General features: G+C 38.6%; 1 pseudogene; it reads left to right on the top strand.

Annotated features, from left to right (window-relative positions):
- Window positions 1-517: 517 nt before the first annotated feature.
- On the top strand, window positions 518-1117 carry LOC123942523 (annotated as a pseudogene).
- The last annotated feature ends 14991 nt before the right edge of the window (window positions 1118-16108 follow it).

Here is a 16108-nt window from a genome sequence, read left to right as displayed (position 1 = left end):
CACACACATACATATATACACACAGAGTGGAATACTATGCAGCCATGACGATACTCCGAAGTCTTGCCATTTGTGGCAATATAGATGAGACTTGAGTTTATCATGCTAAGCGAAATAAGTCAATCAGAGAAAGACACTTATCATATGATCTCTCTGATATGAGGAATTTGAGAGGCAGGGCAGGGGGTCATGGGGCAACTAGAAAGAACAAATGAAACAAGATGGGACTGGGGAAGGAGAAAAACCATAAGAAACTCTTAATCTCATGAAACCAACTGAGTGTTGCTGGGGGGGGCAGTGGGTAGGCATAGGGTGGTGGGATTATGGACATTAGGGGAGTTATGTGCTATGGTGAGTGCTGTGAAATGTGTAAGCCTGATGATTCACAGACCTGTACCCCTGGAGCAAATAATACATTATATGTTAATTTTTAAAAAAGATATTTGAGGTGGTTGGAGATATTTTAAAAAAGATATTTGAGGAGCTTGAGGCACCCAGGGCCGAGATGCCACAGACCCAGGACCTAGAGCAGCTCAGAGGTGGTGAATAATAGCTCTTCATTCTGCAATAAAAAATGGCCTCCAATAAAGCTACATTGCAAAAAATGGGAAAGAAACAGAATGGAAAAAGTAAAAACATAGAAGAGGCAGAGCCTGAAGCATTTGTGGTGGAAAAAGGACTGGACCTATGTGTAGTGAATGGGAAGGTGGATTATTTCCTGAAGTGGATGGGATTTACAGATGCTGACAATACTTGGGAACCTGAAGAAAATTTAGATTGTCCAGAGTTCATTGAAGCATTTCTTAATTCTCAAAAAGCTGGTAAAGAAAAAGATGGTTAAAAAAGAAGATCTCTATCTGACAGTGAATCTGATGATAGCAAATCAAAGAAGAACAGAGATGCTGCTGATATCAAGAGGCTTTGCCAGAGGTCTTGATCCTGAGTGAATAATTGGTGCCACAGACAGAGAGGAATTAATGTTTCTCATGAAATGGAAAGAGTCGGATGAGACAGATTTGGTGCTGGCAAAAGAGGCAAATATGAAGTGTCCTCATATTTTAATTGCTTTTTGTGGAGACTCACTTGGCATTCTTGTCCAGAAGATGAAGCTCAGTAATTGTTTGTGTTGCTTTTTATATATATCTATATCTATACCTCTATCTATCTATCTATCTATAATCTGGGTCTTTGTTTTTTGATTTACTAGTGTGAAGAAATAACATTCTAATGAAAATCAAGTTTGATATGTTTGTTTTGAAGTAGCATTGGGGAAGTTGTTGGTGTTTTTGCATCTATAGCATTGGTTACTTTGAAGAAATAAAAGCTTTCTGTAGTTGCTTCCTTTATCTGAAAAGAATATTTGAGACCATGGTATATTACCCCCCTGCATTAGAGAACACCTTTTCTAAATGTTGGGGGAAATCTTCATAGTCATTACTCAGTCAGAATTTGTGTTTAACTCCTATATGCCTAAGGACCAGTCTGGGTTTTTTGTTTACTTAGGGGTTTTTTGGGTGTATACTTAAAATACATACATAAGTGGTTTTTGTTTTTTGTTTTTAACATTCACCAAAACAAAACCAGCATTTTATAACCATGGATAAGCCCATGTTTCCGGGAAGCTATCTTTTTCAGCTATTTAAGAATTGAATCACTTAAATTTAAACTGAAGTTTTTCCTGAAGCCTTAACCTTTCAAATTTTGTAATTAATTGGACAATTTACATATATGTAAACAATTTAAATTGGATAATTTAAAAGCAACCATATCAGCATCCATATCCTTATCTACAGTCATATAAACACAAGTTTATTTGCAAGATCCCTGAAAGGAAAATTTTATCACCACCAACAACCTCCCCACCCAAATGACAAAACTAGACAAGTCGTCATGTGTTTTAATTAGGTAAGCAAAACTTTAGTTAAATGGACATTTAAAGGTTCCTTCTAGTGAACCATTCCTTTTCAAGAAGTTGAAATCTCAGGGCACCTGGGTGGCTCAAAGGGTTGACTCTTTGCCTTCAGCTCAGGTCATGGTCTCAGGGTCCCAAGCCCTCTGCTTGGGCTCTCTGTGCAGCGGGGAGCCTGTTTCTCCCTTCTCTCTGTCTTCCTCTCTGCCTGCTTGTGATATCTCTCTCTGTGTCAAATAAATAAATAAAATCTTAAAAAAAAAAGAAGTTGAAATCTCTGTGCTGTATTGACTAAAAGTTTATGATTCATGGACTGTCTAAGACTTCGTTCATGGAAACTAATCATAATCAGATCGTTAGAGATGTTGGCAGTTTAGCACCTGCTGGAATAAATGGGTGGACAGACTTCTATAATCCAAATTCTTAACCTGCATATTTTTTCTTAACCCCAATTCATTCTGGACATGTAGGCTCAATCTTTTCAGTATTTGAGTTACTTACTGGTTCAGCAGAAACCAGGAAAAACAATAACTTTGTAGTCAAAATGGTATCCAACTGTATATTGTTTACTTTATTGTAAATACTGGTAAACAGTGGTCAATAAATAGTTTTTTATTCCTTTAAAATATGTGAAGAATGAATAAAGTAATAAATGAGTAAATAAAAAAAACATAGCAACACCTATAAGGGTGTAGTAGGAACTCAAATTTTTGTCATTTAAATAAATTTCTCTTGTCTTCATTCTGAACTTGGTCATCTCTTTTAGACTCTTCATAAATGCTAACATTCATTGTGGTTATTATAAAAGAAACTTATCCCTCAGAAAAAGCCTTATTGATCATACCTATGAAATTTAATTGATTAATTAATTAAAAGAGAATAGTATGCAATTAAAGTGAATGCCATACTCTCTCATTTATGTCTTGGAAAAGATTACAGATTGTCTATAACATGGTACGGGCAAATGGCAGATGGTGTGAATATCAGCCAAATCCCAAAGGAAAAAAATCAGTCTACTCGGAATGTAAAGCAATTTTTTAAGAGTTTTGCACTTCCTACTTCCCCATGGCCTTACACAAGCAATGACTTCAGTTTCCAGTGGATGTCAAAGATGATGGCTTGTTAGGCAACAAACAATTCTAGAATTAGAGCTATGAGTTCGTGGAATTAACAGCTACCACCAGCGTAACCTTCTCCGGATCGAACAGCTTGCAATGTTGACATCTCTATTCTGTTCTCGTGACAGTTTAAGCACAGCTGGACAAAACTCTTTGTTTTGCCCCAAAGAGAATTCTGCAGATGTGCAGCAGGGACAAGAGGAGCTCCTGAGTCCCCAGGGGTGCTTGTCACTGCTCACTGAGAGCAGCATCTAATTCCAGGCATTATGCTGAATGGCCTCCTGAGCAAAGTCTGGGGAAGAGGTCAGGATTGACCAAGTCCATTCTTGCCTTGCAGCAGATTTATGGGCAACCAAAAATGAACACTTAACAAGTTTGTATCAGCAAAATTAAGTCATTGAAAACATCTCCATTTAGTAATGAAATGGTTTTATAAGGATTTAAAATTTTCATTTTGCTCCTTCTCATTCATCCATTTATTTAGCTCCTCAGCCATTTACTTTTTATTTTTTTTTAAATATTTATTTATTTATTTATTTTGGGGGGGGCACCATGAGCTTGAGGGGCAGAGGGACCAGGAGAGAGAATCTCAAGCAGGCTCCACACTGAGTGCAGAGTGTGACATGGGGCTCTATCTCACAACCCTGAGATCATGACCTGAGCCAAAGTCAAGAGTCAGATGCTTAACCAACTACACCACACAGGTGCCCTTCTTCTTCTTCTTCTACTTCTTCTTCTTCTACTTCTTCTTCTTCTTCTTCTTGTTCTTCTTCTTGTTCTTCTTCTTCTTCTTCTTTTTTTTTTTTTACAATTTTTTTTCTTAAGTAATCTCTGCATGCAATGTGGGACTCGCACTCACAACCCTGAGACCAAGAGTCTCATGCTCCACCAACTGAGCCCACCAGGTGCCCCCTCACCCACTTTCTGACGGCTTTCCTCTTGCATCATCGCCAAAGCTGTTTTTTGTTTTTATTTTTAACTGTAGTAAAATATACACAACATAAGATTTCCCATCTTAACCAGCATATAGTTCAGTAGTGTTAAATAGATTCGCATTGTTGTGCCACCAACCTCCAGAACTCATTCATTGTGTAGAACAGAAACTCTGTACTCAGTGAACACAGTTCCCAGCTCTCTGCTCCCTCACCTGCCCCTGGCAACTCCATGTTACTTTCCATCTTTATGAATTTGACTGCTTCATATAAGTGGAATCATACAGTATTTGTCTTTTTATGACTACCTGATGTCCTCAAGCTTCATCCATGTTGTAACATGTGTCAGAATTTCTTGCTGAATATTTTTTAAGGCTGAATAATATTCCACGGTGCATATACACCACATTTTCTTTACCCGTTCACACCTCGATGGACACTTGGGTGGCTTCCACCTTTCGAATATTGTGAATAGTGCTGTTGTGAACATGTGTGCACATGTATCTCTTTAAGCTTCTGTTTTCAACTCTTTGGGGTATATACCCAGAAATGGAGTTGCTCGATCAGATGGTAATTCTATTTTTAATTTTTTGAAGACTGCTGTACTGCTTTCCACAGCAGCTGCATCGTTTTCCATTTTCATCAGCTGTGCACAAGGGCTCCAATTTCCCCACAATCTCACCGACACTTGTTATTTTCTGTTTTTCTGGTAGTAGCCATTATGGACTGAATTATGTCCTCCTAAAATTGATATGTTCGGGCACCTATATGGCTCCATCAGTTAAGCTCTGCCTTCAGCTCAGGTCATGATCCCAGGGTCCTGGAATTGAGTCCCACATTGGGCTCCTAGCTCTGCCCCTCCCCCCACTCGAGCATTCTCTTTCTCTCTTCTCCCCCCTCCCTGGGGGGGGGTGGGTAAATTTTTAAAGAGAGTCTTTTAAAAAATTCATATGTTCAAGTTCTAATCCCCACTAAATCACCATGTAACCATATTTTTAGATAAGGCCTTTAAGGGGTAATTAAATTAAAATGAGGTCACAATGGTTAGCCCTAATCTGATCTGACTAGTGTCTTTATAAGAAGAGATTAGGTTATCCGGAGAGAAACCAAGTGTGTGTGCACACAGAGGAAGGGTCCCTGAGCACACAGGGGAAAGGCTGCTACCTGCAAGCCAAGGGGAGAGTCTGGCCTTAGAAGCAACAGAACTTTTAGCTTCCAGAACCATGTGAAAATGCGTTTATGCTGCCTAAGCCCTCCAGGCTGTGGCATTTGGTTGCGGCAGCCTCAGCAAACTAACCCAGTCATCTTCCTGATAGGTGCGAGGTGAGTTTTGTTTTGTTTTTAAAGATTTTTATTTATTTGACAGAGAGAGAGAGAGACAGTGAGAGAAGGAACACAAGCAGAAGGAGTAGGAGAGGAAGAAGCAGGCTTCCTGCCCAACAGGGAGCCTGATGTGGGGATCGATCCCAGGACCCTGGATTATGACCTGAGCTGAAGGCAGATGCTTAATGCCTGAGCCACCCAGGCACCTGCTCATTGCAGTTTTGATTTACATGTCCTTAATGGTTGCAGCATCTTCTCATGTGCTTCTTGGCCATTTGTTTATCTTTTAAGAAATATTTATTCAAGACCTTTGCCCATTTTCTAAATTGACTTGTTGGTTTTTTTGTTGTTGAGTTGCAGGAGTTCTTTATGTATTCTGGATGTCAATCCCTTATCAGATACATGACTTACAAATATTCTCTCCCATCTGTCATGTGGATTGCCCTTTGAGGCACAGAAATGGCAGGAATGGAAAAAGAAAATGACAACAGTGCCCACCAGAACTTATTTTTCAGTAATGCCATTTGTTACCTGTTGCAAGAGTGTTTCACTACATTGAGCCTCAACCAGGAAACTGACCTATGAGAAATCCTGTTACCACAGTACAGTGGGTGGCAGTTTCCTAATAAGTTAAATACATGCACTGTGTGATACATAGTTTCACTTAATGATGGGATTAGAAAGGAAATAAGAACAGAGGCTACTGGGGAGGATCTCTGAGCCAGGAGTTAGGAAATACTGGCTCTGGCCATCTCTGTCACCAACATAAGCAACAGCTCAGAGGTGCTCCTAAGCCCCATTCAACTCTGCCAGCTCATTTAACAAGCAGGGGCCGTGGTTTTGGTTTCATCAGGGCTTCTAGGAGCCTCAGCTGAATGGATGAGGGCATGTGACTATAAAAGAGTGTCTTACAGAAAGTCAGGCTCCGGAAACAAAAAGACAGTCTGAAGGCTGCTGTGCAGGGAGGCAAAGACAATCTGCCATCAAGTCTCCCAGGAGAAGGGCAAATGAAGGCAGAGTTCCTAAGTCTCTAGGGCAAAGCCAGAGCAGATCTCCTGAGAAGCCATACAAAGAGCAGATACCCTTGGGGGGCATTCCTTAGCCACAACTCCAGGTGTGAAGTGAACCAGTAAAAACACCAAGACAGTTCCGATATCCTCTTAATTAGATCCCTGGTTCATTGTTCCTCAAAGCGGGAATCCAGGAACTAATGATCTAGCATCACCTATGAGGTGGTTAGAAATGCAGAATCAGGGCGCCTGGGTGGCTCAGTGGGTTAAAGCCTCTGCCTTCGGCTCAGGTCATGATCTCAGGGTCCTGGGATCGAGCCCCGCATCGGACTCTTTGCTCCGCAAGGAGCCTGCTTCCTCCTCTCTCTCTGCCTGCCTCTCCGCCTAGTTGTGATTTCTCTCTGTCAAATAAATAAAATATTAAAAAAAAAAAAAAAAGAAATGCAGAATCACAGCTCCATCCCAGAACTGTTGAATCCAGCTTTGCATTTTAACCAGATTTCTGGTTGATTCTCACACTCATTAAATTTTAAAAAGCATTATCAGTGAATATTTGTATTACCACATGCTTCCTGGCTGTTTATGAGCACCATGGCTCAGAGGTTTTCTACAGGGAGAGCTACAACTCCCTCAGACACACTGGGAAGTTTGTGGGGGCATTTGGTTGTCACAATGACAGTAGGGGTTACTGGCATTTAGTGGACAAGTGCCAGGGATGATAAACATCCCACAATGTGTAGAATGGCCTCTCAGAGCAAAGAACTGTCCCACCCAAATGCCAGTGGTATTCCTAATGAGAAACATGTTGGCTATTTCTTAATCTGTAAAATAAGCCATTGGACTACATGGATTCCAATGTTTTCTCCCAGCTCCAAGAATCTTTTGTTCCACCACTGTCTTCACGCTGGTTTAGAAATTCTCAGTGCTGTCTTCCGCTCCCTCTAATTATGCCTGCTATAAGCCCATGTCATTTTCACTTAGACAATCCAATGGAGCCAGTCACAGAGATGAACCTTAATGAACATAAGTTCGTACCATGCCCTCTTGCATATAACTCGCCCATTCTGGTGAGAATTCAAAAAGCCCTTTCAGTCAACTTAATGTATTTGTCACTGTGATGCTGGTAACACCACAAATTCTGGAAACATTATGGTCAGCAGTTCGCAGTTCAAGGCAATCATTGCCCTGTCAGAGTTGAGCTCAAGCGGCCCTCCCCACCCTCACAACCTCTGTCCTGTTTGGATTAACTGCAAGTTGTGCCGGGAAGGCACGGGAGTAGTGACACTGCCCGAGAGGCAATGCTCCACCAGCTGTTTAACATTGTCTCTGAAGGGAGAGCTCAGGCGGCAGACACGTGGAGGGTCACAAGAAGGGCGTGGTGAACCTGCCCACACCAAGGGTTTTCGGACTCTGCGGGCCTGCTGGAGGAGATTCGGTAAGATGAGAACTGGGAGAATCATAAGAGGATCTGAGTCAACAATTGAGCTTCTCTTGAGTGTAATGTCTCTTTTGAAAATGAAAATGTGAACTTGCTCCTATTTACCCCTTCATCCTCAAAGGCAAGTATCTGTTAAAAACTACGAACTTCCTGGATGAAAGATAGTGTGTTCCTCTAAAGCACTGTCAGTATTTACCATCATGTTGCATGTGACACACCACAGGTGCAAGGGTTAAGAAATTAATGTTTTTCCCATCACTACAGCTCAAGGGAAAAGCAATACCCTAGAGATGATTTCTCCCTGGTGTTATTTGTTTCGGGGCTCTATGGAGCAGTAACTGCCAGTGCGCTCACCACGTTACCTTCTCGCCTCAAAAATTAATGGCATGACTTGGGCGCCTGGGTGGCTCAGTTGGTTAGGCAGCTGCCTTCAGCTCAGGTCATGATCCTACAGTCCTGGGTCAAGCCCTCCAGAGGGCTCCCTACTCGGCAGGGGGCCTGCTTCTCCCTCTCCCTTTGTTGTTCCCTCTGCTTGTGCTCTCTCTCTGTCAGTCAAATAAATAAATAAAAAATCTTCAAAAAAGAAAAAAAAATATTTTTAAAGATTTTACTTATTTATTTGACAGAGAGATCACAAGTAGGCAGAGAGGCAGGCAGAGAGAGAGGAGGAAGTAGGCTCCCTGCTGAGCAGACAGCCTGATTCGGGGCTTGATCCCAGGACCCTGGAATCGTGACCTGAGCAGAAGGCAGAGATTTTAACCCACTGAGCCAACCATGTGCCCCACTCAAAAAAGAAAATTAATGGCATGATTGACAAGCACAGCCTTCTGACGGTTGGTGTGCATGTGCCTTTTCTGTGTATACAGGTCAGTGGCTGGCCATTGAGATACACCAGCAAGAGAAACAGTGCTGAAGACTGGGGTTCTGACTGTGGCTTACTCTGAGTCAGTCCCTAATCATGCTCCAATCTAGGCCTGATCAGAAGTATAAGGTACATTTTATTGTTGTTATTTTTAAAGATTTTATGTATTTATTTGCCAGAGAGAGAAAGAGAGCAAGAGAGCGTGAGACTACAAGCTTGGGAAGCAGCAGAGGCAGAGGGAAAAGCAGACTCCCCAGTGAGCAAGGAGCCCAATGTGGACTCGATCCCAGGACCCTGGGATCATGACCTGAGCTGAAGGCAGATGCTTAATCTACTGAGCCACTCAGGTGTCGCAAATATAAGAGAAGTTCTATTGGTGTGATAGGAAAAGCAGTTGGTTGTTAAAGGCAGTTCAAAATAATAAAAACATGCCTTCTCACTTTATTTTATCATAAAATGTATAAATGCACGTGACTTGTCAGCCCTTACTGAAATCTATTCTTTGAATCTGCTGATGTGAGGGATACCAGGACCACACATTTACATAAACAACACGCATACTGTGTTTTTCACACTGTCCACTCTCAGTTTCTTGAATGTGGAATGAGAACTAAAGCCATTTCTGAAACACCCTTGGTACAGATTCTGGACTTTTAGTGTTTTCTACTCTTTTATAATTGTTTTGTCAAGTATTTTCACCACATTTTAAAAACTATTGAATCTTTCCAGGAATTGACAGTTTAGTTTTCACAGTAACTTCTTCTTTTCACTTTTGTACTTATTAGTTTGCAGATTAAATCATATAATTAAAATAACAGGTTAAACATGTATGAACAAGTTTGGGAATCAACACACATGAATTTTTTTAAGATTTTAAAAAAATATTTACTTATCTGACACAAAGAGAGAGAACGCACAAACAGGGGGAGCAGCAGAGGGAGAAGCAGGCTCCCCACTGAGCAGAGAGCCTGACTCAGGGCTCTGACACACTTAATTGACTGAGCCACCCAGGTGCCCCCAACGCAACTGACTCTTAAGATGCTCACCATTCACCACATGAGAATAGTAGTATGGGGCCTATTAGTGAGTAGGCTTCTAGCCATGAGCAGCTGTCAGGCCATAACTATGTACATCTTTTACAAAGGGAACAGAAAGGACCAATTTACCCCCCTAAAATTTGTGGAAGGCCTAACCCCCATTGGACTGCATGTCAAGTAAGGAAGTAATTAAAAGTTAAATGAGGTCTTAAGGATGGGACCCTGATCTGAAAGAATTAGCATCCTTATGAGAAGAGATGCTAGAGTTTACTGTCTCTCCATGATGCAAGGGCACAGCAAGAAAGTGGCCAGACACAAGCCAGGAGGAGGGCCCTCACCAGAAGCTGTGGACCTCAGTGTAGGACTCCCAGCCTCCAGAAGTGTGGGATAATAAATTTCTCCTGTTCAAGTCACCAATGTCTGTGGTGTTTTGTTTAAACCACCCAGTCTTTGGTATTTTGTTACAGAATTCTGAACAGACTAATGTACTATCCCTTTATACTTAACGTTATGTCTTTGGTTCTGAGGAACACTTAACAGTAAAGTTCATTGGGTCAGTACAAAATTATTACCATTTCTGGAGAACTGACTTTAAGTGCAGAGCCTAAGCTAATGGATCCTGATAAACAGTATATTCAATTTTATTTCAGGCAAATATTGGAAAGGATTTACAAGCCTAATTCTCATAGTGAACTATTGAATAGAGCTACTTAATCAGCTCCTGGACCTCTCACTAAAAAATAATCAGGGAGCTCTTTATACGTTAGACATCTTTTCTTCCTGTAGGACCTGTCAGCAAGAGTGTCAGGGTGTTATTATAGCTATATGATGTAGTTACATTACATAATTAGTATATGTAATTATAAAAGTGGCATATGCTATAACAAATTATTATATCATATAGCTATAATATAGTAGTAGCACATACGTCTGGGTATACTAAGTCTATACTGTATGCAGTTGACCCTTGAACAGCATGGAGGTCAGGGGTGTTGATCCCCATGTAGTTGAAAATCTGCGTTTAACTTTTGACTCCTTCAAAACTTAAGTGCTAATAACCTACTGTTGCCTGGAAGCATTATGAATAACATAAACCATCAAATAACACATATTTTGTATGTTATATGTATTATATACTGTATTCTTATAATAAAGCTAGAGGAAAGAAAATATTAAAAGAAAATCATAAAAAAGAGAAACTATGTTTATAGTACTATAATGTATTTATTGGAAAAAATTTGCACATAAGTGGACCCATGCAGTTCAAATCCATGTTGTTCAAGAGCCAACTATATATATACATCGATATCATATAATATAATATACTCTACCATATACTATATTATATATAGTAATATTGTATAGTTAAGTATGTATACTAATATTATATAGTGAAGTAATATTATATATAGTAATATATAGTTAAGTAATATTTTATAGTTATAGTAATATTATATATAGTAATATTGTATAGTTAATATTGTATAATATTATATTATATATATTAATATTGTATTATAATAGTAATAGTGTATATAGTAATATTGTATAGTAAATACCCTATAATATACTATATTATATAGTAATTTATATAGTAATATTGTATAGTGTATATATACAATTATATATAGTAATGTTGTATACATAGTAGTATTTTATAATATTGTATAATATAGTTAATATCTTATTATATAGTAATATTATATATAGTAATAGATTATATAGTAATATTGAATAGGTAAGTAATATTGTATATTGTATTGTTATAATAATATTGTACAGTAATATTGTATAATTGGATATAAGGATTCAAAAAAACTCACAAAACTGTCATTATTTTCAACTTATATGATCTTCTACACAAAAATATCCAAAGGAACCAAGAGATAAATGGTTATGCAAACCAACTACATCCCTCCAAACCAACAACAAACAGTTCAAAAATATAATTTTAAACATATTATTTATAATAACAACAAAACATGTATGGTATGTAGAAATAAATCTTTAACAAGTGTATAAGGCTTTTATAACAGAAAAACAAAAAGAAAACTTTTGAAAGATAATAAAGAAAGAAATTTTCACAGATGGAAGTCTCAATAAATAAAGACATCTGTTCTCCCCAAATCCAAAGTCCAACAGACTTTTCTGATAAAAGTTAACCAGCCTTGGGGCGTCTGGGTGGCTCAGTGGTTAAATCCTCTGCCTTCGGCTCAGGTCATGATCCCCAGGTCCTGGAATCGAGCCCCACATTGGGCTTTCTGCTCAGTGGGGAGCCTGCTTCCTTCTCTCTCTCTCTGCCTGCCTCTCTGCCTACTTGTGATCTCTGTCTGCCAAATAAATAAACAAAATCTTAAAAAAAAAAAAAAAGTTAACCAGCCTTATCCTTGAGTCCATTTGAATGAATAAAGGACCAGGATCGCCAAAATAACTTTGAAGAACAAGAGGATTCACTCTTCAAAATAAATCATGAATCTTCCTTTCTAAAGCTACAGTAATTAGGATGGTGTAGTTTAAGACAAGGTAAGACTAGCTCAGGGATAAAACAAATAGATTGATGGAAGGCCTATAAATAGTTCCACTTCCATATGGAAGCTTGTTATGAAACAGAGGAGGTGTTGCAAATGAGTGGGGATAGGACAGGAATAGCTATTTTCCATACTGAGAAAAAAAATCTCAATCTCTACTTCATATTTTTCTCAAAACAAATTTCAGGTGAATAAAAATATAAATGTGGACAGAAAAATTTTTAAAACTTTTAGAAGAAAATATAGAAAAATGTCTTTATGACCCTAGGTTAGGAAAGGATGGTTTAGATAAGATTTAAAAATTACACATCATAAGGAAGAAGATGAATAAATTAGGCTAAATTAAAATAAAAAATTTCTGTATACCAAAAGACACTATAAATGAAATCAAGATAAACCCCAAAGTGAAAGAATTTATTTACAAAGCATAGAAGTAATAAAGGACTAGTAATGAATACATGTAAAAGCAGTTCTACAGATAAAATTTAAAAATATATCCTAATAGAAAAAAGATCAAAGGGCAGGACAGATGGTCAATGTATAGAATTAGAAATTTGAATGAACAATATAGGAAAAGATGTCTAATCTTATTGGTAATTGGTAAATAAGAAATGCAAATAAAAAATCAGCTTCTATTTCACACTTATTGCAAAAATTTAGAAGTCTGACAATACCAAATATTAGGAAGGATGTGAAGAAACGAGTACTTCATACACAAGTAACAAGAATGCTACCTTGTAGAGCCACTTCAGAGAGCAATTGAGAGTATCTTGCAAAGTTGAAAATATGCCTTCCCTATGACCCAGAAGTTCTCCTATATACTTGGACTCATGCAAAAAAAAAAGTGTTCTCTGCAGCTTTGTTTGAGATAGTTAAGGATTAGAAAAAAACCTAAGTATTCAGGGGTGCCTGGGTGGCTCAATCGGCTCAGTGTCTGTCCTTGGCTAAGGTCATGATTCCAGGATCCTAGGATGGAACCCCGTGACGGGTTCCCTTCTGAGTGGGGAGTCTGCTTCTCCCTCTGTCTCTGCCGCTCTCCCCATCCCCCACTCATGCTTTCTCTCCCTATCTATCAAATAAATAAATAGAGAAGTCTTTAAGTTTTTTAACCTAAATATTCATGAACAGAGGAACTGATAAATAGTGATATAATCACAAAATATACAGTGAAAATGAGCTAACTAGAACTGTATTTCCCAACATGGCTGTAAGGAAAAGGCTTACTCTATTTTTAAAAAATTTTTATTTATTTATTTTAGAAAGAGAGTGAGAGTGTGTGTATGTGAAAAGGGGAAGCAGCAGAGAGAGAGGGGGTGGGGATAAGCAGACTCCAACAAGAAGCTTGCAGCAGGGCTCAATCCCACGACCCTGGGTTCATAACTCCAGCCGAAACCAAGAGTGAGAGGCCCAACCAACTTGAGTCACCCAGGAGCTGGAGGCTTCCTCTATTTTTGATGGCTGACTATTGACAGCCCTTAGATCCTCATGCCTCTTCTCTGTCTGTGCCATATCTGGGTAACCTAGATAAGACAGCTGAACTGCACCAGTGGGCAGTTCAGACCTTCCAAAGCCCAGCCTGTACAAAAGAACTCTTCCCTAGTCTCATCTCCTACCCAGCATAAGAGTCCAGTCTATTTTTTTGGCTTCATTCTTTCTTCACTTCTGACTGAACCTGACCCTTCTCCTTAGGGACTCCTTTTGCCCTTTCTGTGTGAGTAATAAGCTTTATTTCATATCCATTGGTGTCTATATGTCATTCTTTCCAATATCTTTATAAATTCCTGGGTGAGGGACTGTCTAGCTTTCAACCAGGAATATTAGGTACCCAAATAAAATAAAACTGTTAACAAAAACATAATATTGAGTAAAAAAAAAAAAACAACCAATTTGCAGAAAGTCACAGACAACATGATGTCATTTATGTAAAGTTAAAAATCACGCAAAAAAGTATATTATATATTATTTATGGATACATATATTTTTTAAAAAAGTATAAAAACACATGTGGAATGAGAAACATCAAATTTAAGATGGTGAGTAACTGAAGTGAGGAGAACAGGACTCTGGGTGAGAGTACACATGGTTTTTATATGGGTCAGTAATATTATATTTCTTAACCCTGATAATGCATACAAAGTGGTTTACTAGATTCTCTAAACTTTTTTCCTATGCTTGAAATGTTTTTAGACTTTTGAAAAAAAATAGAAAGGACAAATTTAGAAACCTTACTTACTTTGCTGGGATACATTATTCGAAAAAAATACCCATAAAATACTCCTGATAAAAATGAACATGTCTGGAAGCAAGTTGTTTTTCTCTGAGAATAGTGCCTACAAAGAAGGAGGTGAAGATACAGGAGAAATGGCCACTTTTATGCATAATAAATTATCACAAACTTAGCAGTTGAAAACAATACCAATTCATTAGCTCCCAGTTCCCAGGTCCGAACACAAGAAGATATCACCTTACCCCTGTCAGAATGGCTAGAATCAAAAAGACAAGAAATAACAAGTGTTGGAGAGGACATGGAGAAAGAGGAGCCCTCATACACTGTTGGAGGGAATGTGGGTCATAGTATGGACATTCCTCAAAAAATTAAAAACAGGATTACTCTACTATCCAATAATTCTACTGCTGGATATTTACCGAAAGAAAACAAAAACACAAATTCAAAAATATACTCACCCGTATTTTTATAGGGGTTTATTGCAACATTACTTACAATAGTTAAGATAAGGAAGCTACCTGAATGTCCATCAAGAGATGAAGAGATAAAGAAGATGAGGTAGATACACATCTATATTAGATTAGGAATATTACTCAGCCATTATAAAGGATGAGACCTTACCATTTGAAAAAAACATGGGTGGATCCAAAGGACATTAAGTTGAGTGAAATAAGTCCAACAGGAAAAGACAAACACCATATTATTTTACTTATATGAAACATCTAAAATATAAAACAAATAAACAAAGAGACAACAAACAAACAAAAACCTGACTCTTAAATATGAAGAACAAACCAGTTGTTGCCAGAGGGGAGGTTGGTGTAGGTTGGATGAAATAGATTATGGGGATTAAGAGGTACCAATTTCCACTTATAAAATAAATAAGTCACAGGGATGAAAAGTACAGCATAGGGAATATAGTCAATAATACTGTAATGACAAATGGTGACTATCTGTATGGTGAGTGCTGAGTAATATATAGAATTGTCAAATCATTACATTGTCCATCTGAAACTAACATAAGACTGTATGTTAATTATACTTCAATAAAATGTATATTAAAAAATTAAAGCCCCCCCCCAATTACGCAACACCCATTTCATTAAACACCCATTGAATAGCACCCATAGCTTGTAGTCTTCTGGGTCAGAAGTCTAGGCATCGGATGGCTGGGTTCTTTGCTTAGGATCTCAAAGGCTAAAATCAAAGTGTTGGTCAGATGGAGTTCATGTCTGGAGGCTCTGGGGAAGAATTCTCTTCTAAGCTCATTCAGGTTGCGGGACAGAGGTCCTTTTTCCCCTTGCTGGCTACCAGCCAGGGGGCTACTCTTGGCTCCAAGAGGCCACCTGTATTCCATGCCACGTCACCCCCTCTATTTTCAAAGCCACCAACTGATATTTTCTCCCTTGTTAAATTCCTCTTGTATTTAAAATCTGACTTCCTTGATCTCAGGGTCATGGAATCGAGCCCCACATCGGGCTCTCTGCTTAGCAGGGAGCCTGCTTCCCCCCTCTCTCTGCCTGCCTCTCTGCCTACTTGTGATCTCACTCTCTCTGTCAAATAAATAAAGAAAATCTTTAAAAAAAATAAAATCTGACTTCTTCTCTTACCTCTAGAGCCAGGTTTAAAGGATGGATATGATTAGGTCAGGCCCACTCAGACAATCTTTCCATTTTAGGGTCAGCTGATTTGGGACCTTAAATTACAACTGCAGAATTCTTTTC

This window comes from Meles meles, chromosome 5 (genome assembly GCF_922984935.1).
Source record: "Meles meles chromosome 5, mMelMel3.1 paternal haplotype, whole genome shotgun sequence".
In the NCBI taxonomy this organism is placed as follows: Eukaryota; Metazoa; Chordata; class Mammalia; order Carnivora; family Mustelidae; genus Meles; species Meles meles.
The sequence above is the reverse complement of the archived record's forward strand: the minus strand, read 5'-3'. Positions and strand labels throughout refer to the sequence as shown.